The sequence below is a fragment of the Giraffa tippelskirchi genome, chromosome 13 (assembly GCF_054371585.1).
Source record: "Giraffa tippelskirchi isolate mGirTip1 chromosome 13, T2T-mGirTip1v1.2.pri, whole genome shotgun sequence".
Classification (NCBI taxonomy): Eukaryota; Metazoa; Chordata; class Mammalia; order Artiodactyla; family Giraffidae; genus Giraffa; species Giraffa tippelskirchi.
This window is the reverse complement of record NC_137287.1, coordinates 53,923,880-53,948,565: the sequence shown is the minus strand read 5'-3', so window position 1 is coordinate 53,948,565 and position 24,686 is coordinate 53,923,880. Positions and strand designations below refer to the sequence as shown.

Sequence of the window (24,686 nt, the reverse complement as noted above, 5' to 3'; positions counted from 1 at the left end):
TTGGATTTGTCTCATGGAATACAATTTTCTTAATCTCAAGAACTTTCCATCACTTGCTACATATCAGTGCTACATGTTTATTCTTTCTTTCTTACCAATAATTGCTAGCCATATTGTTAGACATAGTAGGTAAATGTGAAGACACCAGGGGGCTAATTTTTAATTCCAACCTTGCTGCTAACTTTTTAGCCCATTGGATAAGTCAGTCAGTTATTCTTTCTGGAATTGACAGTCTCATTCAAACTTGAGACCACTTGTTATTACTTGTTATTATAACTTGTTATTGTTGAAAAATATATCAAAAAAGGAAATTGATTTCTTTTTTAAGGAGTCAAATGGGCTCTGATATATGTTTTCTATCAGGCAGAAAACTTTAATGATGCTTAAATTTATTATGTTTCTTTTTCTTTTCTTTCTTTTTTTAAATTACTGCATCCTAGATCTGAGACTTTGCAAAGTCTAGAATATATCATAAGAACTTGTATTTTTGCTGGCACTGCCAGCTAAATGATTGGATAAAAGATTTGAAAGTTCTGTCTTATTATGAAAATTACAGATCTACCTTCCCTGCTTGTTTTATTTATAAACCAGCTTACTTGTCTTATTTTAAATGGCCAACACTCTTAAGATAGGTAGATAAACTGACATTACCAGTTTCCACATACCTGGTGGGCTGGTTGCTATGTTTCAGAGCTGGTTACTTACTTACTTTATCTATTTGTTTAGGACCAAGTATGAAAGGCCCTCCTTTTTATGACAGATGAGAGTAGTGCCAGTGTTGCTACATGAAGGGGGTGAGAGTAAGAGAAGAAAAGTTAAATTATCTAGAGAGGTGATCCAACAGAGAACTAAAATTTCTTCACCTAGAACATAAATGCAAACCATTTGGCAGCTCCTTGGGCACTTGTACTCTGGCAAAAAGAACTTCTGTTACAGTTGGCTGTAGGAGTTTCCTAGAATGGTCAGCTTGCATTCTCTGTTTTATGTGCACACTTCTGAAATTGCTTTAATAGACAGTACATTATTATTTTATATAGAGAATGTACCGTTATCATGTATGCCTGTTGTCTAACAAAGCCCAAGCATTTTTAAGCCCTGTGTCTGCAAAGTCTTCGTTTTTATAATTCTGTATCCCATTGAAATGGTGATAATTAATACGCCCTACATCCTATCCAGTGATTTTCTGGTCATCTTGAGCCAAAGTCTTAAGATGCTCAACTGTGGAAGGAGCCAAGAGAATGGCTATTGATGTAGAGCAACATTAAAGTAATTCAATATTGTGAAATTTTAGACATTTTATATTTCCACAGTGTCTTCATTTAATACAATAACTGTGGAGTAATATGGATTTAAGAAAGCAATATAATTTAGACGTTAAGACTTTGGCATCAGACTGGCTCAGTATGTCAGCAAATTTGGAAAACTCAGCAGTGGCCACAGGACTGGGAAAGGTCAGATTTCATTCTAATCCCAAAGAAGAGCAATGCCAGAGAATGTTCACACTACCATACAACTGCGCTCATTTCACATGTTAGCAAGGTTATGCTCAAAATCCTTCAAGGTAGGCTTCAGCATTACCTGAACTGAAAATGTCCACATGTACAAGCTGGGTTTTGAAGACACAGAGGAACCAGAAATCAAATTGCCAACATTAGTTGGGTCATGGAGAAAGCAAGGGAATTCCAGAAAAACATCTACTTCTGCTTCATTGACTGCGATAAAGCCTTTGACTGTGGATCACAACAAATTGTGGAAAATTCTTAAATAAATGGGAGTACCAGGTCACCTTACCTGTCTCCTGAGAAGCAGCAGTTAGAACTGGACATGGAACAACTGACTGGTTCGGAATTGGGAAAGGAGTACAATAAGGCTGTATGTTGTCACCCTGCTTATTTAACTCCTATGCAGAGTACATCATGCAAAATTCCCAGCTGGATGAATCACAAGCTGGAATTAAGATTTCTGAGAGAAATATCAACAACCTCAGATATGCAGATGATGCCATTCTAATGAAAGTGAAGAGGAACTGGACAGCCTCTTAATCAGGGTGAGAGAGGAGAGTGAAAAAGCTGGCTTGAAACTCAGCATTAAAAAAAAACTAAGATCATGGCATTTGGTCCCATGACTTTCTGGCAAACAGAAGGGTAAAAAGTGGAAGCAGTGAAAGATTTTATTTTCTTGGGCCCTGAAATCATTGCAGACAGACCATGACTGCAGCTGTGAAATGAAAAGACACTTGCTCCTTGGAAGGAAAGCAGTGACAAACCTAGACAGCATATTAAAAAGCAGAGATGTCTCTTTGCTGACAAAGGTCTGTGTAGTGAAAGCTATGGTTTTTCCAGTAGTCGTGTACCAATGTGATAATTGGTCCATAAAGAAGACTGAGTGCCAAAGAATTGATGTTTTTGAGTTGTGGTGCTGGAGAAGACTCTTAGAGAGTCACTTGGACTGTAAGGAGATCAAACCAGTTAATACTAAAGGAAATCAACCCTGGGTATTCATTGGAAGGTTTGTTGCTGAAGCTGAAGCTTCAATACTTTAGCCACCTGATCCAAAGAGCTGACTCGCTGGAGAAGACACTGATGTTGGGAAGTATTGAAGGCAAAAGGAGACGGGGACAGCAGTGTATAAGATGGTTAGATGGCATCACTAACTCAGTGGACATGAATTTCAGCAAACTCTGGGTGATAATGAAGGACAGGGAAGTCTGGTGTGCTGCAGTGCATGAGGTAACAAGGAGTTGGACACGACTTAGCTACTGAACAACATCAGACTGATGTTAGTTTAAATTCACATTTCTTTAGTAATTGTTTTGCATTTGTTGCACTTTTTACTTTCTGAGCTTTAGCACATTCATCTGTAAAATGGAATCAATAATCCCTACAACACTGAGTTTCTATGACACTCAAGTAGTATACCTAGGAAGTGCTTGATAGAATACTTGGCATGTTGTAAATCCTGAATACACGGTTGTTAAGACCAATAGTATGAGATCTATCCAATATATTTTCTGTTTAAACTTTTTGTAGTATAGTTTCTGTATAAATTTCTGTAAAAAGTTGTCACTCTTATGGTTTCTGTCTGCAAATTTACTACAGTGATGCAAATGAAATAGTTTGAGTCAATAGAAATGCAATGAGTTCAGCCTATAACAAAGCATTTAAGAAGTGTATTGGATTACATGTAGCTCTTCAGTCTCCAGTATTGAATATTCTAACTTTTTTTGTTCTGAAGAATATTTTTCAATTTAGGATGCTTTCTGTAGGATAGTGATCTCTTGTTGAAAAATATATAGCAGTAGGTTTGGGAACATAGAATGGCAGTTCTGGAATTTTAAACATGTTGGCAGTATAACTAAACTTTGAAATAGAAAAGTTACCTTGAAATGAAATAGGCAGAAGTAAGATGGAAACATTTTTTTGAAGAAACTTGTGTTTAAAAAGTTGTCCTTGTGTACTTTTATAGTAATATGCTTGATAAGTATAGAGACCTGCAGTTGTGCATTATCTTTTTTAAAGATAGTCTTCCAACAGTGTTAAGACTGTGCATCTTATCAAATGAGCCATTTGGTGGTGGAATTTTTAGATTCTTGAGTTGGAGTTTAGTGTGAATAGATACATGAAAATATGGGAAACATTGGGAAAAAATTTTGTGGGAAAAAATTTCTCCTTAAAAAAATCTTTTAGATTGGAAGTTATAAATTTTAAAAGTAAAAATGTCTGTAATAAGTTATTTGTATAGAAACTTTTATAGGCTGAGGGCCACAATAAATAGATAGTACTAACTGTATGATTTATTTTAGTCAATTATTTCTGAGAATCTAAAAGAATTGTTTTCTGATCTGGACAGAAAAACTCATAAAATATAATTAAGAAATAGAAGGAGTTCAATTTTGTGTTCCATATTTGATGCTGTAAATACCCTGTAAGTAATGTTTTAGGGCTTCCCTGGTGGCACAGTGGCAAAGAATCCCCCTGCCAATGCAGGACACACTAGTTCACAGGTCTGGAAGGATCCCACATGCTGCAGAGCAACTAAGCCCACACCCACAACTATTGAGGCTGTTCTCTAGAGCCTGGGGGCCTCAACTCCTGGAGCCCACACACCTTAGAGCCTGTGCCCGGCAACAACAGAAGCCACCGCAATGAGAAGCCTGTACACCACAGCTAGAGAGTTGCCCCCCCAAACTCTCCCCTCCCCCCACCCCCACTCCACATCCAGAGGAAAGCCTGGGCAGCAGCACAGAGCCAGGGCAGCCAACAACAAAATAAATGAATGAGATCTGTAAAGATTTAACTGATTAAATATAATGAGGAATACATCTGCCTGAATCATAAATAAGTTTAGGAAATGAGGCTGGTAAAAATCCTCCATTCATTGAAGGATACAGAATGCCTTTCTGTAGGCATTCTTCGCTTTGGGATGAGATGAATCTGACCAGGCATTTGGGGAACAGTCTACTGGATTGTAGCATGGACTCATAGGAAGGTTGCAAAGTAGACTGTTGGTAGAGAGACTCACCTCAGAGAGTCTGTTCGAAGTTTAGGAAATTGACCATTATTGATGAAGGAACCTAATGTTACGATGCAGACCTTGGAAAGGACACAGAAGGTAGCACCATCAGGGTGTCACTGCTGGTAATGGTCAGAAGTCCAGGGAGATATTTAGGAGTGGGAATGCTGAGTCTGGAAGGACTGGGGTTCGGGTCCAGAAAGAAAACGGCCTTGTGCTTTAGAGTAATCATCAAATACGCATTTGGAATGTAATTTGTGTAAAGCATTGAGCAAAGAGTGATGAAGATTATAAATATATTGTTCCTGTTCACTGAAGAAGTTACATAGTGGAGTGAAAACATGTACACAGATGTTCTTGTCCTCTGTGTTGGGAATGCTGATGGAAATTTCAAAGATAAATAGAAAAGCTAAAGAAGAAAGAAGGAAGGTTGACAACCCACATACTGTATAATTAGTTGTTAGGGAAAAAGAAGAAACAATAAAACTATTTTCCGTATATTTGAATGAATTAGCTACACGAAAATATGAGAAGAGTCAAAAAGTATTATTACACAAACTTGTTCAACATAAGAGAAAAAGATTAGTCATCAAAAATAGTTATATCTGTGAAAATTATCATTGCACAGCAAAACCCTCTGAAGGGTTGTTGCAAAAAAATCAGTAAAGTAGGATTACCTGGTGTTTAAAATGTGATAGTGAAAGTTTCCTTTTTTTCTAATGTAATATAACCATTGATAAAATTGCAAGTGTTAAATATTTTTCTTCAGTAACTGTTATAGGTTGCTATCTCCTATGTATCACAAAGTATACAACTATCAGTGTTTTGAATGGTTAACCCTCAATTTGTCCATGATATGCCTTTTTATTTTGCATCTCATCTAAATTCGTTCTCTCAAAGTATTGGTAATACAAACAAGCCCCAGTGTAAGCCTGTCTAATGAATTGTTTCCATAGTCTGTTGCTGTGTATGCCATGGACTTGGTGAGAGGAAATTAAGCCCTGTGATGGGATTATAAATCATTCCACTGAGATGGATAAGAAAGCACATATCTTTGAATGGATGGGGTGGTTGGGATTCTTAAAAACAGAAGTAAAGCTATTCTTCAAATAATATCTCTCACGGGAATACCTTTGTTATACTGTTTCTATAAATTATTTAAAGTCTTTTCTAAAAAGGACTCCTTGCTGCTGCTGCTGTGTCGCTTCAGTCGTGTCCGACTCTGTGCGACCCCATAGACGGCAGCCCACCAGGCTCCCCTGTCCCTGGGATTCTCCAGGCAAGAATACTGGAGTGGGTTGCCATTTCCTTCTCCAATGCACGAAAGTGAAAAGTGAAAGTGAAGTTGCTCAGTTGTGTCCGACTCTTTGTGGCCCCATGGACTGCAGCCTACCAGGCTCCTCCATCCATGGGATTTTCCAGGCAAGAGTACTGGAGTGGGGTGCCATTGCCTTCTCTGAAAAGGACTCCTTAGTTTTGCTTATCTGTCTCAGGACTTGCTTTCACAAATATTATTTTAAAATACAACTTGAGTGTGTTCATTTCATCAATCAAGATAATTTATCTATTGAATCCCATATTTAGTTTTCTTTCTTTTCTAACGGAGGGGCAGTTAATACTTGATAATAAAGCCTTTTACAAATTCTCATATTTTAAAAATGAAAATTTTGAGCTTTAAAATTTCTTTGAAATGCATTTAAAGTACATCATATTTTCATAATGTATCTTAACCAAAATTTGAAATACAAAATTTATTAGATGAAATTTGAAGAATTAACACCACAATGTCATTTTATATGCATTTCTCACGTGTGAGTGTGCATGCAAGTATGAGTATATAACCTCTCTTTGACCACAGAATCTGTGGTGTATAGTCATGACATTCTCTCTCCTCAGTAGGCCCAGTTTCCCCTGGGTCTTCGATAGAGCTCATGTAAGTCCGTGACTTTTCAGGTCACTCTTAGGTAGTGATAGAACACGTATATGTATAGTCTTACATCACAAATAGTCTCAATTCAGTACTTACTAGTCTAGCAGTTCTGTGTAATAATCAAACCTGCAAACCTGATTGAAAGTTGAAGCTTCTTTTCTCTTCCAAACTGGATGTATTGCAGGGCAGTTGCCTGTTTGTGGGGAAGAAGGTCAGGGCCAGCTGTGAGAAGTGGTAAAGAAGAGATAAGTGAAGTTGCTCAGTCGTATATGACTCTGCAACCGCATGGACTGTAGCCTACCAGGATCCTCCATCTATGGGATTCTCCAGGCAAGAATACTGGAGTGGGTTACCATTTCCTTCTCCAGGAGATCTTCCCGACCTAGGGATTGAACCCGGGTCTCCCACATTGTAGGCAGACACTTTACTGTCTGAGCTACCAGGGAAGTCCAAAGAAGAGATAAGAGAACAATAAAAGTTTTTACCTGACTAGTATTGTTTTAAACTGAAGTCATGTTTAAAGTCGATTCTTTCTCGTGGGCTCTTTCTTACTCATCTTCTGTCCCCTTCGCCAAAGGGAAGTACATATACCCTGACTCTGGCTGGTAGGTCCGTATGCACCTGGTGGTGACACCTGCAGTTTCTCCCAAGTCCTCACATTCTTCCGAGGTGGCTCTCTTGAATCAGAGTTCTCATGACTCCACACCAGCACTCTCTCAAACGTGGTCCATGCGTGGCTCATGGGAAACACATTCTTCAATCAAAAAATTTCTAGGAGAACAGGCTGATTCCATTGCACAATTCTTGCCATCAGAGCAAATGAATAATCCCTCTCTCACTTTTTGCATTCTCCAGGTGAAGTCAGACGCCATGAATACCCTGTCACTCTGCAACTTTGGGGGCCATATGTAAAACTGAGAGGCAAGGAGCAGACACCCACACACCCCTCCCTTTTATTAGGAGTTGGAGCTTCACCACCCGGAGAAGCTCTCCCCAGAATCTACTCCTGGGTCTTTATTATGTTAATCTCCAAATACTGACTCTTAAAACAGTATAGACAAAGGGTTTAATAGTCTTAAAGTTTTTAGATACTTCCTTTGAAAATTGTAATCTTATCTGACAGCTGACTTTAGAATATTTTGTACCTCAATTGAAATGTACATTTTTACATATTATTAAAAATATATAAAATCAAAGTTTAACTTAAGTGATTTTGAATTTTTTCCATTAAAACTGCCATAGTCCTAATTTCACATAATTATGCATATCTTGGTACTCAGAATATGTGAAAGAAAATATAATTCAGAGATTCAAGATTTGCTGAAAAAACTTGGAATGGAACTGATTTTTCTGATATTTGTAATATATTTGTATATATATGTACATATCTATATAATCATAGATGCTTTGAAATATTTTTTCTTTTTCAGAGTGTTTTCAAAGATTGGTTAGTAAGTTATTTCTGCATACTTACTTACACCCTCTCATGACATAAATTAACATTTTATGTGTATTTCAGATCTATACTTTTATTTGAAAATTACTTCAAATATCACCTAATAGTAGTAGAAAGAAAGCTGAGTGTCAAAGAATTGATGCTTTTGAACTGTGGTGTTGGAGAAGACTCTTGAGAGTCCCTTGGACAGCAAGGAGATCAAATCAGTCAATCCTAAAGGAAAGCAGTCCTGAATATTCATTGGAAGGACTGATGCTGATGCTGAATCTCCAATATTTTGGCCACCCGATGGGAAGAACTGACACATTGGAAAAGACTCTGATACTGGGAAAGATTGGAGGCAGGAGGAGAAGGGGATGACAAAGGATGAGATGGTTGGATGGCATCACCGACTTGATGGACATGAGTTTGAGCTAGCTCCCGAAGTTGGTGATAGATAGGGAGGCCTGGTGTGCTGCAGTCCATGGGGTTGCAAAGAGTTGGACACGACTGAGTGACTGAACTGAGTAGGTTATAAATAATAGAATAAATCAAGGGTTTCTGTTGTTTCTGGAGGAACATAGGTGGCAAGGAAGATAATGTTATTTTTCAGCACTTCGATTGTGATGTTAGGGAATTTAAGAGTAAACATCTAATTAGTGGTGAAGGACATAGGTATAATATCAGAATAAATTAGGATTAGAGATAAAGATTAGGGAGTCATATCACAGAAGTTAGGAGAATGGATGATCTCAAAGGGCAGTCTGTGGAGGAGAAGTCCACTCTGCTTGGCATACTAGGAGGTTATCTTTACAGCGGAAGAAGCATCATTAAGAGACTAAAGCAGGAAAGAGATCCAAAAGGTTAACAAAAAAGCTGAGTTGGCAGGGTGCTATGGAAGCTACACAAATAAAATTTCAAGAAAAAAAGGAGATGCTGCAGCAGACAAGTGAAGGAACATGAAAACGAGTCTCTGGATGTGGCAGCAAAGGAGTTGGGGGAGAAATTAGACTGCAAGAAGTGGAAGTAGAAGGCTTTGTACGTTTATTTGAAAAAATAGGCAAGACAACGGATGTAAGAAATAAAATAAAACCCAGAAGAGGAATGAGGGCAATAGAGTTGTTTTTAAAATCAAAGATTGTGAACACTTGAAAGAGTTAGTGGCATGTGAGAAATTACAGTAAAAGTAAAATTAAACCATAAACCTGTTCAGAAGGAGAAGTTAAGCATGGTAGCTAAGTGTCCCTAGAGCAGGAGCACAGGACTTAGAGCTCAGCTGAAGAATCAACTGTAAAGGGGAGGTGAGACCTCCTCTGGAGGTGGGGGTCTGGGAAGGCAGAGTATGATAAAATATCAACAATCAAGGACTCACATCTTTGAGAGCTACTGAATGAGAATTTTGGGGAGATGGATAGTGAGAGAGAGCGCCAGAATTTGTATTATTGGATAACTCTCTGGAGTCTGAGAGTACCATTTTGGTGCTTTATCATGGAATGGCATTTGGACCCCCTCTTTGAAATTCTGAGCTTACCAGGTGGTGCTAGAGGTACAGAACCCACCTGCCAATTCAGAGACCTAAGAGATGTGGGTTTGAACCCTGGGTCAGGAAGATCCTCTGGAGTAGGAAATGGCAACCCACTCCAGAATTCTTGCCTGGAAAATCCCATGGATAGAGGAGCCTGGCCGGCTACAGTCCATAGGGTCACAAAGAGTCAGACACGACTAAGAGACTTAGCATGCATGCACACCAGACTATCTGCCAGGTGAATTTTTATTTCTGTTTCATATTTATTTTGATTTAGAAATATTAGATCCAGAAATTAAGACAAAATAGTCTTTGAAATAGTCATATTTTGGGGGAGAGTTAGTCTTTTTGTGTCAGAAGACTACAGTAAAATATAGTTATTTTACAAAATTAAAATACATATTTAAGGGTGGAACTCATGCAGTTTTAAATGATGAAAGCTAATCTTTTTCCTTCAAATTATTTCTGCTAGAGTTTAACAGATGCTTTAGAAATTTTATTTTAGGCAGTTGAGATATTAAAGCCAATGTTTTCTTATGATCTGTTTCAGAAATAGGTGTCTTTTATGTCCTAAATCTTTGCAAATTTGACTTATTTCTTTTAAGTACAAGGAAAAGCTGTAGGAAACAACCCTCAAAATATCCAGTTTTCAGAATTGTCAAATTAAATCATCGTATATGCATTTATTGGATTATAATATAGTATAAACTGATATAAACTAAATCTTACAAAATCTGCTTCCCTGCTTATCTGTTCTGTGTTATAGATTATCCCAAACCTTTAAAAACAATGGTAATTTATTTAACATATAATTCTGTAATGTGGGCAGAGCTTGTTGGAGAAGGCTCTTCTCTGTTCTAAGTTGCGTCACCAAGGCGACTCAGCTGTTGGCTAGAGCTTTTCTTCTAAGACTACTCTCCTACATGGCTGTTAAATTGACGCTGGGTGTCAACTAGGCCGCTCCTCTTTGGCTCAGGGAGTCCTTGGTCCCCTTCCATGTGGCCTCTCTGTGGCAGCCTGGCCTCACTCATGGCACGGCAGGGGAGCTCCAGGAGCAAGCATTCCACAGGAACCAGACAAAAGCTCTGTCACCTTTTTAGCCCTAGCAGCTGTATCATCACTTCCACTGTAGTTACAGTCCAGCCAAGACTCAAAGGAAGGGAACATATAGATCCTGCTTTTCCATGAGTCAGAGTCACATTGTAAGAGGGGTTTGTGGATGGGATATTTTACCTCAGCCGTGTTTGAGGAATACAGTCTGTGACGTTAAGTGAATAAAGGTTATAAGATTTGGGCACAATAGTGGTTATAACCTACATAATCTGTATCACCTAAAAGAGGGATAAAATCTATATAAGAAACAAAGAAAGAGTTCATTGCTCAGTCATGCCCAACTCTTTGTGACCTCATGGACTGCAGCCTACCAGTCTCCTCTGTCCATGGGATTTTCCAGGCAAGGACACTGGAGTGGGTTGTCATTTCCTTCTCCAGGTGGTCTTCCCAACCCAGGGATTGAACCCGGATCTCCTGCACTACAGGCAAATTCTTTATCAACTGATCTTTGAGGGAAGCCCTAAAACCTATATATTCCTATAGAAATAATATTTGAGAGGGGAATGCACAAAATTTTTTTATCGCGGTCAGATGCTAAGATTTTGAAAATACCATATATCCACCATCCACATTTATTAGTAGCAGAAAAAGAAAGAAAAAGGAAACAATTATAAAGTTTTTGAGATAGCTCCCCTCATTTTCTCAACTTTCCCTAATGTTGGCCATTTTAATTTTATATTTTGAAAAAGGTAGCCATAACTGAAAGTAAAATTAATCCCTAAGTTTACACTGGCATCAGATACTAAAGGCAAAAAAAGTGGCTGTTTCTGTCATGTTGGTTTTGTTCACTGTTTCACTTGATCAGAGCATTAAAATCTGTTTATTATTGGATGTTTTATTCCCAAATTATTCTTTTATTCATCCTTTCTTGTTCATGAAGTTCATGTTAATTGATGATGATTTTAAAAATCTGCTATATTATTTATTAAAGTTGAATTCCCATTTAGAATATAGGTATTACGGTATATAATAGAAATATTCATTGATTAATTTTCTTTGGGGAAGTCTTACAGTCTTTCCCACTTCTTTTATGTCTTCTTCATCTTTATTATTGGTAACTTAGGATAAGGCAGTTGTCAATTTGCAGCTTGTCTTTTTTCTTCTAAATTTCCTATATGGCATAGTCCCTCTAAAGGAGAAAAACTGCAGTAGACATTGCCTTTCAGAACTAAAATTTTCCTATGTTTTCCTCTTCTCAATCTGCTTTTAACTCTTGTGCCCTGAGCTTAGTCGGTCAGTTGTGCCAGACTCTTTGTGATCCCATGGGCTGTCTCCCACCAGGCTCCTCTGTCCATGGGATTCTCCAGGCAAGAATACTGGAGTGGGTTGCCATGCCCTCCACCAGGGGATCTTCCTAAACCAGGGATTGAACCCAGGTCTCCCACATTGCAGGTAGATTCTTTTAACAGCTGAGCTACCAGGGAAGCCTTTTTGTCCTCTAGAGAGTCTAAATTATAGGTCAGGAGAATTGAGATGCTTTGAGAAACCAACTTTATGTTCAGGAAATTTTCACTGAAGCATACATGACAGGCTTTTTTTGAGAAAAAAAATTAACTACTGAGGTCTTTGGAAGTTCTGGAACACTGAAAATTAGTTAACATTCAGATACATTGGTTAGGAGACGAGTAAAAAGCATTAACATTGATGTTACTACCTGGTTTGTAAATATAGCTTCATAAATATGTAAAAAGCATCAATCATCTGATTCTTCTTGTAATCTTATCACCCGATTCCCTCCCACCTCATATGCATAATTAATGGTCTGTTATTACCCTTTCTTTGGCTTATATGACATGGTAAGTATTGCTTCCTATCCGTACTTTTAAAATATATTGAATATATGTGTTATGAGAATTTTAACTCCTCATAGTTTCTATTTGGACTTGAATTTGGCCCCAAAGTTTCTATTTGGGCTAGAATCAATTGGTATTTACCTTCTGGTTTTTTTTTTTTTTTTTAGAAGTTTCTTTTTAAACAATTTATTTTAACAATTATTTTGTTTCTATATTAAGTACTTAGAAAAATAACAGACTTCGTTTCTGGACATCAGGCATTCTAAAAAGGCATAGAAATACATGAATTTAGAATTTAGACTTTGAGAAATATCTTGTTGTTTTTTATATATAGTGTTTGAAAAATACATATAACCCTGACTTTAAATCATGTTGGATCAGAATGATCTTTCCATGTGAAATCTTGATATGCCAGCAGAACTATGCATGTCTATTCTAGAGACAGTGAGTGTAGCTCTAAAGGAGACTTTGGCCACATATATACATAACATAAAGCATTTAAATAATTTATTTACTTTAACTGTAAAAGTGTTCTCTTGGATAGCAGATAACATTCAAGTGTTAATCATTCAATTATTTTCTTCTAAAAATGGCCAGCTGATGTCATTTTTGTGAAAAAATAGAAAATGGAACTGCTGCTGCTGCTAAGTCGCTTCAGTCATGTCCGACTCTGTGTGACCCTATGGACAGCAGCCCTCCAGGCTCCTCTGTCCACAGGATTCTCCAAGCAAGAATATTGAAGTGGGTTGCCATTTCCTTCTCCCTCATATACTATTAATTTGAGCTTTATGTAATGACTAAGTGGAGAAAACTAAATTATATACCTTTCCTATTGCAAGCATGTAAAGCAGTGTAAAAAAGTTCGTTTAATTCAAGCGACATGAGCTCACAAGTTTTCATTACAATCATATCCTTAATGTTCAGAGCATTTCTTTCAAAAGAAGGATTTTTGTCCATTTTTTTTTAAATTGTTTTATTAAATTTTCAAATCAAACAGTAAAAACCAAGTAAAAACAACTTCATCTCCTCTCTCTTTCATGAATTACATTTTTTTTTTTTTTTAGCAAGAAACCTCTTCTTAAGTTGAAGAAACTATGTACGACCCCAAACATCAAGTACATTGGCCTTCATATATATTGATGGTATGTTTTGGCTTGTCGGGGGGCCATCTTTGGAGACATGCTGAGGACTCCTCTTCAGCTTAAGAGTCTGCAGAGAAACTTTTTCAATTCACTGTATTAACTGAATTTTACATACAGACCATAATCTGTATGCTGCATCTATTGTGATAAAACTTGTCAGCTTTTACATTCTTTTGCATAGGGCAGGATATTAATCTTCGGTGACACTGATATACATTCAGTTTGAAACAAAGTGAAGTTAACCGGAAACTTAATAATTCCCTTGCTTTCTGTCTTTTTAGCTAACCATTTAGCTGTTTCTCTTCAGTCTTTTACTTTTTCATCTATAAATTCACTATAAAGACTGTCAGCTGGTTAATTTGATTGAAAACATGTGTCTAAACTATGTTAGGAAAGGTTTTCTTTCTTTCTTTTTTTATTTGCCTAGACACTCATGCTATTATTCTCCCTTGTTGATGAATGCAGATGAAGATTCATGATACATACTCTGATATTGCCTGTTTTAAAGAAAAGACAGTTCAGTTATTTGCTTTGGTCAAGAGTTCTGGGGATTTCTGACATTGGGAAAATTGTAGGTATAATAGACAAACTGCTGACTCAAAAGCAGTTAAGAACTTAACTCTTTAGTGGGTAGATTGTCCCAATTCACTTCTTTCATGGGAAACCATGACTGTTTTAAACAACATGCTCTAGAACATATCCCATTTCATTAGTCTTTGTGTAAGGAAAATTAGCAAGCATATGTAAGCTCAGGAAAGCTCTGTGCACATTCCATATAGAACAACATCAAGTCTATGATGAACACTTCCGTGACAGCATATGCTAGACAGAGCCAGGGCAAAAAAAATGACACCTTTCTAGACTTTGCACTTTTTACACATCCCTGTGGAGGGGCCAGATTAGGCCGCAAGGAGGCAGCTTGTACTTACTAGAACATCTAAACATAGTCTTTGTTGACATTTGCTGAGCATCACTATGCTCTAGGCTCTTTTCTAATTGCTTTATATTGTAGTACCAATTCATTTATGTTTCAGAATACTCTGAGATACTGATATTGTTGTTGTTTAATCTCTCAGTCGTGTTCAACTGTTTTGCTACTCCTACAGACTGTAGCCTGCCAGGCTCCTCTGTTTATGGGATTTCACAGGCAAGAACACTGGAATGGGTTGCCATTCCTTTCTCCAGGGGATCTTCTCAACCCAGGGATTGAATCGGTCTCCTAGTTGGCAGGCAGATTCTTTACCCCTGAGCCACCAAGGGAGCCCCCATTAATGATATTATTATCCCCTTTTTGTAGCTGGGGAAACTGAGGCAGGAAGAGGTTAAGAAACTTTCTCAAGGTCACACAGTTAGAAGAGTGAGAGTCAGGATTTGAACACAAGATGTCTGCCCAAGGGCACCTCAGTCACTGAGAGTGAGGTCAGAGCCTGACCTCAGGTTAAGTCATATGTGGAGAGAAGCAAAATTCTAAATCCACGAGCATATGCTGGGGGCGATACTTAGGAAACCACGTCCAGGAGTGAGTGGAAGAGGAAGTGTCGTCGATAAGGTTGTGGTGTCGGTATGTAGATGGCCCGTCCCAGGAAGTAAATGCATTGCCACAGTGTTCACGCTGGGGATGGGTTTGGAATCTGGCACAAAGATCTCCCAGTAGCCAGTGAATGAGAGTACACTTAAGAACAGGTCTGTCCTTTTTTCTGGCCTCCTATTAAAACAACTTAAGAGTATGCTCAAAGGGCACTTGCAGAGGAGTCCTTTTCTCCAAAGAGTTGCAAAGTGATGGTAGTTAATGGCTGGAACCTCCAGGTCCTCACATTTTTAAGAGAGAAATTACTCCTCATTACTCTTATAACCTGAATACATGGAACCTTATGCATGCTCTGATATTACTTGGCTTATTGTGAGGCCTCAGTAAATATGAAATAACCCTGACCTTTTCGAAAAAAGATTAATGTGGCTATCTGCCATAGGTGCTAGTATAATATTCTTGTAGTTCCCAGATAAAGCACCAAAGACACAGCTGTTGTTCAGCAAACATTTTTTTTTTTTTTTTTATTAAGCCTGACCTCTATTGTTTTTCATTCATAGAAAAAGTTAAGCTTCATGCATCCTTCATGGGTAAGCTGCATCTGCTTTGTGGATGAAGAAAACTAGACTGAAAGCTTGAGGACTATGGAAACTAACAATTTCAAATACCTTTGCTAGACACCTTCTATGTATTATGTCACATCACATCCATTCTGGAAATGAAAAAATATTCATCTCTATTTTTCAGTGTAGGACATGAAGCCCAGGGAGGTTGATCAGTTTGCATAAAGTTACATAGTTATAAGCACTGAATCTAGGACCAGAATCCAGGTACAAGGAGCTCCCAGCTTTGCTTTTGTTGCCTCATCCTCAGATATTGTGAAACAGACCATTTTAATACCTCAAAGAGTAAAACTAAAGTACCTCCCAGCTTCCTTTTGAATAATAAAGGGATATTATAAGCTTATTAGAAAGCTGGTCTGTAGCACTTATTGGTACAACTTGTACCAACACTAAAGGAGAGAGGGGGATCCTTTTGTTGTTCCCATGGCTATCGCCCCTACCCCAGCACTCTCAGACACCCTTCCTCCTGAGAGTGGAAAGTTCACAGATACCATTCCATTCCTCTCATTCCTCCCAAGGTGCTCTGGCTTAGATCCCTGCAAACTGTCCACCCCTCCTCCCATCCCAAAGGCTATGCTATCACGTTCTGAACATTTTACAAAGTGGACATAGTACTGCTGTCAATATTGCTGTATTTTCTGTCAGGCTAACCTATCATGTAAAGATGGGCACAGCCCTGGTAGTCTACTTTGTAACGGTCAGATTCCTCCTTTGATATCAATGCTAGCTTATAATTCTTCTTAATCATCATCTACTATTAAGTTAAATGAAATTAAGTTTTTACATAAAGTTTTTTGGCAAGAAAGTTTTTGCTTCTACCCGTGACTTATCTGTTTAGAGTTCACTAATGTTTCCTCTTAAGAGTTTCAGTACAGCTATATACCTCAAGGCACTTCAACATACAGGCAGGCATGCTTGTGCTTTGAGGAGGCTCAGGGTATTATCAGGATTTTATCATTGTAACTTCTGTCTCTTTCTATAATACTGTTGGTACTGTGGATATTAGAGCAGGATAAGGTATTATATAATGACTCTACCCTGAACACACATGCTTGGACCTCTCCCTGGGAAGAATTCTTCTCTATTTAATGCCTGAGAAAAACCCACTCACCTCTGATTCTAGTTTAAGTATCTCCATTCTGTAAAGTGTTTCCTAATTCCTAATTTCAATTAGTCTGTTTATCCTCTCTGATCTCTTAGGTCTCTTAGGGCTGTAGAAGCCCTCACTGTGCTGCCTCTTCATTCTACTTCTGCTTTCTTTCCTAGTGGTCTCAACCTTCCAGATTAGTAGATAGTAATCACTGATGATGGTGATTGCAGCCATGAAATTAAAAGACGCTTACTCCTTGGAAGGAAGGTTATGACCAACCTAGATAGCATATTTAAAAGCAGAGACATTACTTTGCCAACAAAGGTCCGTCTAGTCAAGGCTGTGGTTTTTCCAGTGGTCATGTATGGATGTGAGAATTGGACGGTGAAGAAAGCTGAGCGCCGAAGAATTGATGCTTTTGAACTGTGGTGTTGGAGAAGACTCTTGAGAGTCCCTTGGACTGCAAGGAGATCCAACCAGTCCATCCTAAAGGAGATCAGTCCTGGGTGTTTATTGGAAGGACTGATGTTGAAACTGAAACTTCAATACTTTGGCCACCTCATGGGAAGGGTTGACTCACTGGAAAAGACCCTAATGCTGGGAAGGATTGGGGGCGGAAGGAGAAGGGGATGACAGAGGATGAGATGGTTGGATGGCATCACTGACTCGATGGACATGGGTTTGAGTAAACTCCAGGAGCTGGTGATGGACAGGGAGGCCTGGCGTGCTGCAATTCATGGGGTCGCAAAGAGTCGGACACGACTGAGTGACTGAACTGAACTGAACTGAACTGAAGGGGGCAGGTACAACAAGATGTGGTTATACATGCATTTCCTTTTTTTACTCTGGTTCTGACCAAACAACAGGTTTACCAGAATCAGAAACTTTCTAGCACACAGATTCAGTTTAACCCTATTATACATAATTTATTCTCTTTATTCTGTTAAATAAACCTCTGCAAACTCTTATGCAACCTCCCCCTCAGTTGAACTTGTAATTATACCTGTTAATTACTTCACACCTGTTGTTTCATATTTTAATATAATTAACAAAAATGGAGGGCCTCATTTCCATGGCAACCAGGAGTGAAGTTTTGCCTTTACCAAAATCTTTACTTGGTCAAATCCCCAAACGCCTTTCTGGCTCCTCTCTTGCCTGTGATTAAAAGAATGCAAAATGTTCCGTTATTCCCTGGCTGTTCTATCTAACCATAAGGTTTCCTGAATCTGTGCACTCATCCCTAAAATAAGTAACTTTGTCCTCTAGGTTATTTACCTAACCTTGATACATTTTCCCTTCTCTAATAACTTTCTAAAAGCAATAGCTTTCTGCCTGACCAAGTCACATATTCTGGCATTTTCCTTTTTATGGTACACTTTCGTATGCACCACGGTGCATTGCAAAGAATAGTCAATCAGTACCTGTATGAATAATCTAAATATTCAGAATTTGGGACATTTATAGTGATGCCTTATGGACACTTATCTCCCTTTCTGTGAAAGTAGAAATGTTGAAGAATTTCTACAGACTAGATAGTAGGAGTATTTGTTTTATTCTAGAAGACAGGCCTCTTGTGTTTCCAGTCTTCCATATTGTGCCTTACACAGTGCTAGGCACAGCCCTGAAAGGCCTTGAGCTAGTCAACTGTGGTCAGTTTTAATTCTATCAGTTTTCTTCATAAATGAATAGGAAAATCTAACTTCTGTGAGTTTCTTTACTTTCACACTGTTACCACACTCAGCGACACTTCTGATGTCATGTAGGATTTTATTCCACACCAAGCAATTCTGTGACACCATCTGGATGTCCTACAATTCATTCAATCCGGACTCTAACTGAAGTTATCACAGGCCCCATAGATTAAGGGCTCTGTCCCATGAGACTGCATCTGACTTCAGATGCCAATCCCACAGTAAATCCCCAGGTACCCCCCAACTTCTATCTGCCTTGGCTATCAATTAGAGGTTCCCATGATGTCCGCCACCTGGATTCACTTATTTGTTAGACCAGTTCACACATTTCAGAGAAATACTTACCAGTTTATGTAATAAAAACTATGAGAAAAGATACAAATAAACAATAGCCAGGTGAAGAGATACATAGAGTGAGGTCCAGAATTCCAAATAGGAGCTTCTGTCCCTGTGGAGTTGGAGTGCATCACCCTCCTGCCATATAAACGTGTTCACAAACCTAAAAGCTCTATGAACCCCACATTTTGGGGATTTTTATGGCAGTTTCATCACATAGGTCTGATGAATCAGTAACTCCCTTTCTAGCCCCTTCCTGCTCCCCTCTGGAGAGTGAAGAAGGGGGCTGAAAATGCCAAGCTTCCAATCATGGCTTTGTCTTTCTGGTGACCAGGTGCCATCCAGGAGCCCTCCAAGAGTCATCTCCTTAGAATATAAAACCCTGCTATCACCTGGGAAGTTCCAAGAGATTTAGGAGTCTGTTTCAGGAACTGGAGTCAAAGACCAAATATTAGAACCAAAGATGCTCCTGGTACTCTTGTAATGGAGAAATCACAAGGGTTTTAGGAGTTCTACCTCCAGAACTGGAGTCAAAGCTAAATGTGAGAACAGAAGTGTGGCTAGCATCCCTATTTACAAATAATTTAGGAGCTCTATGTTAGGAACCAGGGTCAGAGACCTGTGTATGTGTGTGTATGTGCATGTGTGTGTGTGTGTGTGTGTATTTAGTATTTCACAAGTGTATTTATAATAAGAAAACAAGAATCAGTTATTCAAAAGACACTCTCTGTCCCAGTAAAAGAAATTTTTGATGACATCTAAAGATCTGGGGCTGGAAAACTCCTGCATCATGTACTTCAGCAATTTTCATAAACCAGCTACTTCACTGCTGGAGAATATATATTTTCTGTTATTTTGTAAGGACTTAGTTAAATGCCTGTTTCCTGATCCATCATATTCAGAATACTATTCCTCAATTCTCTGCAGTGTAAGATGAGCAAATCAGCACCTCTACCTCTGTTTTCCTTCAACTTCCCCCTATTTTTTATTTTTAAATTATAGTTCAGGTATACAATAGTTTAAGGTCTACAGTAGTTTTAGGTCTACAGCAAAGTAATTCAGATAATGCATATATATATATATATATGTATATATATATATATATATATACATATACACACACACACATACACACCCCTGCACTATACAGTATGTCTTTGTTGTTTATCTATTTTATATATAGTAATGTGTATCTGTTAATCCCAAACTCCTAATTTATCTCTTCCTTCCCCTCTTTTCCCCTTTGGTAACCAGAAGTTTGTTTTTTACATATGAGTCTAGTTTTATAAATGAGTTCATTTGTATCATTTTTTTCTGTTTTTTTTAGATTTCACATGTAACTGATTTCATATGATGTTTGTCTTTCTCTGTCTGACTTACTTTGTGGTACTTTAGTAGTAGTTTGTGGTAGTTTAATGCTAAGTAAAGTAATGCTCAAAATTCTCCAAGCCAGGCTTCAGTAATACATGAACCGTGAACTTCCAGATGTTCAATCTGGTTTTAGAAAAGGCAGAGGAACCAGAGATCAAATTGCCAACATCCGCTGGATCATCCAAAAAGCAAGAGAGTTCCAGAAAAACATCAATTTCTGCTTTCTTGACTATGTCAAAGCCTTTGACTGTGTGGATCACAATAATCTGTGGAAAATTCTGAAAGAGATGGCCATACCAGACCACCTGACCTGTCTCTTGAGAAACCTGTATGCAGGTCAGGAAGCAACAGTTAGAACTGGACATGGAACAACAGACTGGTTCCAAAAAGGAAAAGGAGTACGTCAAGGCTGTATATTGTCACCCTGCTTATTTAACTTATATGCAGAGTACATCATGAGAAATGCTGGGCTGGAGGAAGCACAAGCTGGAATCAAGATTGCCAGGAGAAATATCAATAACCTCAGATATGCAGATGACACCACCCTTATGGCAGAAAGTGAAGAAGAACTAAAGAGCCTCTAGATGAAAGTGAAAGAGGAGAGTGAAAAAGTTGGCTTAAAGCTCAACATTCAGAAAACTAAGATCATGGCATCCGGTCCTATCACTTCATGGCAAATAGATTAGGAATCAGTGGAAACAGTGAGAGACATTATTTTCCACGGGGTCACAAAGAGTCAGACACGCCTGAGCGACTGAATTGAACTGAACTGAATGCTAAGTCATGTCTGACTCTTGTGACCACATGGACTGAAAGCCTGCCAGGCTTCTCTGTCCATGGGATTTCCTAGGCAAGAATATTGGAGTTGGTTGTCATTTTCCTTCTTCAGGGTATCTTCCTGACCCAGGGATTGAACCTGTGTCTCCTGCATTGCAAGGAGATTCTTTACTGCTGAGCCATCAGGGAAGCCGCTGACTTACTTTACTTAGTGTGATAATCTCCAGTTCCATCTATGTTGCAAATGGCATTATTCATTTTTTAATGACTGAGTGTTATTCCATTGCACATATATATATATGTATATATCTATATATCTCATCTTCTTTATTCATTCCTCTGTCATTGGACATTTAGGTTGCTTCTATGTCTCGGCTATTGTATTGTAAATAGTGCTGCAGTGAATATTGGGTATATATATCTTTTCAAATTAGAAATTTCTTCTCCTCTGGATATATGCCCAAGAGGGGGATTTCTGGATCATATGGTAATCTATTTTTAGTTTATTAAGAAACTTCCATACTGTTCTCCATAGTGGCTGCCCCAATTTATATCCACATCCTGTCCAGCATTTGCTATTTGTAGACTTTTGATGATGGAAATTCTCACTGGTGTGAAGTGATATCATGTTGTAGGTTTGATTTTCATTTCTCTAATAATTAGTGATGTTGAGAATCTTTTCATGTGCCTGTTGGCCATCTGTTTATCTTCTTTGGAGAAATGTCTATTTAGGTATTCTGGCTATTTTTTGATTGGACAACCTCCTGACTTCTGTATCATTCCATTTACTTTGCCAGCATTTATAATTTTTACGTCATTTTCTTCTTGCTTAATTAAATTGTACTTTGTTGCATTTATACTATCTTATATAAGTGCTGGTTTCTGTCAGAAGTAAACTTTTGAGTCCTTTCTTATCTGATAATTTCTGAATATTTGTATTGAGCATCCATGACTGACTGATTTTGTCTGGAAGTAAAATTCTATGTTTAAAATTATTGTCTCTGAATTTTTTTGTCCTTTGCCTCATTGGTTTCTAAAATACCTATTGCTAACAAGATGGCTTGGTCAGGTTTATTCTTTTCTTTTTAAGTTATCTGATTTATGTTTGCTTTATTTTGTTTTTCTCCTTAGATGAAAATTTTGTCATCTCTTTTCCTTTGGTGTTCTGATATAGCAGGATTGTATATGTATAAAATCATCCTGTTTGGCACTCAGTAGACCATTTAAATATACATACCTTTTTTTTTTTTTTTTTTAACTCAGGAATTTCTCTAATACTATTTATTTGATGAATTTATCCTTTAAAAATTCTAGTTTTCTGATCTATCTTAAGTTCTGATCTGCCTCTAATTTTTGCCTTTTACTCTGTTCTGGGAGGTTTCACGTCTTTTTATTCTAGTTCTTCCCTACACGTTTAAAATGTTTTTTCCTAAGGATTCATGATCTAGGAGAGGGCAGACAGGCTATTTTACTTCTGTTAACCCTATGTAAAGTGAAGAGGGCCAGTTTTAAAGGCAATAAGCAAACACCAGGAGCCTTAAGTCCTCTAAGTATGTTACTTGATTCCTTTAGAATGAAGGTGGCAGAATGGATATTGTTTTTGTTTCAGAATTTGCATTAATATTTGCAAAATAAGATGTTTTGCACAAAACTGGATGTGTGGCTCCTCTTGAAACATCTGTAGATATGACAGCAATCACCTGGGACTGCAGCATCGCTGCCCCATTGAAATAAGCCATTTGCTCTCCAGTCCAACATAGTCCCCACCACTCCTTTTGTTTTCCCAGCAGTGGGGCTGAATGTTTATTGCTGTTTGTTATCATGTTAGTATTGTAAGAGGAATGTTTCTCTGCGTGCCTCATCTAGATTGTATTCATTTATTCCTTTAGTCATGTCAAATATGTTCTTATTTGAGAGTCTTCGCATTTGCTGTTCCCTCAACCTGGAACTCCATTTCTCCAAATCTCTGTGTCCATGCTTCCTTCTCATCATTAAGCTTTTGGTTCAGTTGGTATCTCTTCAAAGAGGATTTCCAAGACTACTTAGTGATAGTTGCCCAGACCTTCTCTCTGTAATTTTTTCCAAAGACTATTTATCTATTTCTTTTCATGCTCATTTCTGTCTCTGCTAGACTAGAATGTAAGCTCCTGGAGGGCAGGGTTTTTGGCTATCTTGTTTTATATCCTGTTCTTAAAATTGTGCCTAGCAGGAGCTTAAGAAATGTTTATTGGAAAAAATACTAACAATTTCTCTGTCAAAGGAGGAAAAATAAAAGTAGAAAAGTTATGTGTTTTGAGAAAATGGGAGCATGAAGATTATTATAACATATTTAATGTTTAAAGTAATCTATCACCTCAAGTTACAGACTAGTCTTCTATATTCATTTAAACTCTATTAAGTTGCTTGCTTGTTCCTAACACCCATAGCACCATATTTGAGTGTGCTGTTTTTGTCTTAGAGCTTCAGACTGGGGGTCCGATGCATGCATCCTTCTAGCAATGGACCTTTAATTCATCACTTCCATTTCACTTTCATCTCACTTCTGCATTTACTATCAGCTGACTCTGAGCATCCAGTCCCATTACTTCATGGCAAATAGATGGAGAAACAGTGGAAACAGTGACAGACTGTATTTTCTTGGACTCCAGAATCACTGCAGATAGTGACTGCAGACATGAAATTAAAAGATGCTTGCTCCTTGGAGGAAGAGCTATGACCAACTTAAATAGCATATTAAAAAGCAGAGCCATTACTTTGCTGACAAAGGTCTGTCTAGTCAAAGCTATGGTTTTTCCAATAGTCATGTAAGGATGTGAGAATTGGACTATAAGAAATCTGAGCTCCGAAGAATTGATGCTTTTGAACTGTGGTGTTGGAGAAGACTTGAGAGTCCCTTGGACTGCAAGGAGATCCAACCAGTCACCCCTAAAGGAAATCAGTCCTGACTATTCATTGGAAGGACTGATGCTGAAGCTGAAACTCCAATACTTTGGCCACCTGATGCAAAGAACTGACTCCTTGGAAAAGACCCTGATGCTGGGAAAGATTGAAGGCAGGAGGAAAAGGGGATGACAGAGGATGAGATGTTTGGGTGGCATCATCGACTCAATGGACATGAGTCTGAGCAAGCTCCAGGAGTTGGTGATGGACAGGGAGGCCTGGCATGCCGCAGTCCATGGGTTACAAAGAGTCGGACACAACTGAGGGACTGAACTGACTGATTGAGCTATAGCCCCTCCAAAGCTATGTGGTGAACAGTGGTGCCTGTGTCTGCAGCAGCTATGATCTGTGCAACTTCATCTGCCTTCTGTCTTTCAGAAATGTGTCTTGGTAGCCAGACTCTAAAGTGGGCCCTTCTGATTCCCACCACCTGCTAGTCACACACCATATCAATCTTTCCCAATCAAACCAGGGTTCATTTGCATGACCTGTAGCATCTTACAGAAGTGTTGGTATGTCACTTGCAAGATTAGGTTATAAGAGAATTCAGCTTTCATCTGTCATGCTCTTGTTCACCGCATGCCTTCTCTCCCTGAGATCAGTCACTCTGGGAGAAGACAGACGCCTGTCCTAAGGACATGCAGGCAGCTTATGGGAAGTGGAAGCCTCCAGAGAACTGCCAGCAAGAAACCGAGACCTGACAAGAACAATGTAAGTGAGTTTGGAAAGACACTCTCCAGACCCTTTCAAGTTTTGCGATGCTTGCAGCACCCTTCGAGAGACACCTGAGCATGACCCTGCCAGCTAAGTTCCTCCAAGATTCCTGACCCTAAGAAACTATATGAGATAATAAATGCTTGTTATTTAAAACTGCTAAATT

At 38.4% G+C, this 24,686-nt stretch overlaps 1 protein-coding gene and 1 long non-coding RNA gene across 3 annotated transcripts in view; both read left to right on the top strand.

The window, feature by feature from the left end:
- MACROD2 (mono-ADP ribosylhydrolase 2) overlaps window positions 1-24,686 on the top strand; it is a 2,278,672-nt gene that overhangs the window by 262,925 nt on the left and 1,991,061 nt on the right. The window lies entirely within an intron of this gene.
- On the top strand, window positions 3,038-8,792 carry LOC145532126 (uncharacterized). Its single transcript, XR_014073008.1, has 2 exons — window positions 3,038-5,851; window positions 8,359-8,792. It is a non-coding gene; the product is annotated as an uncharacterized LOC145532126 (long non-coding RNA).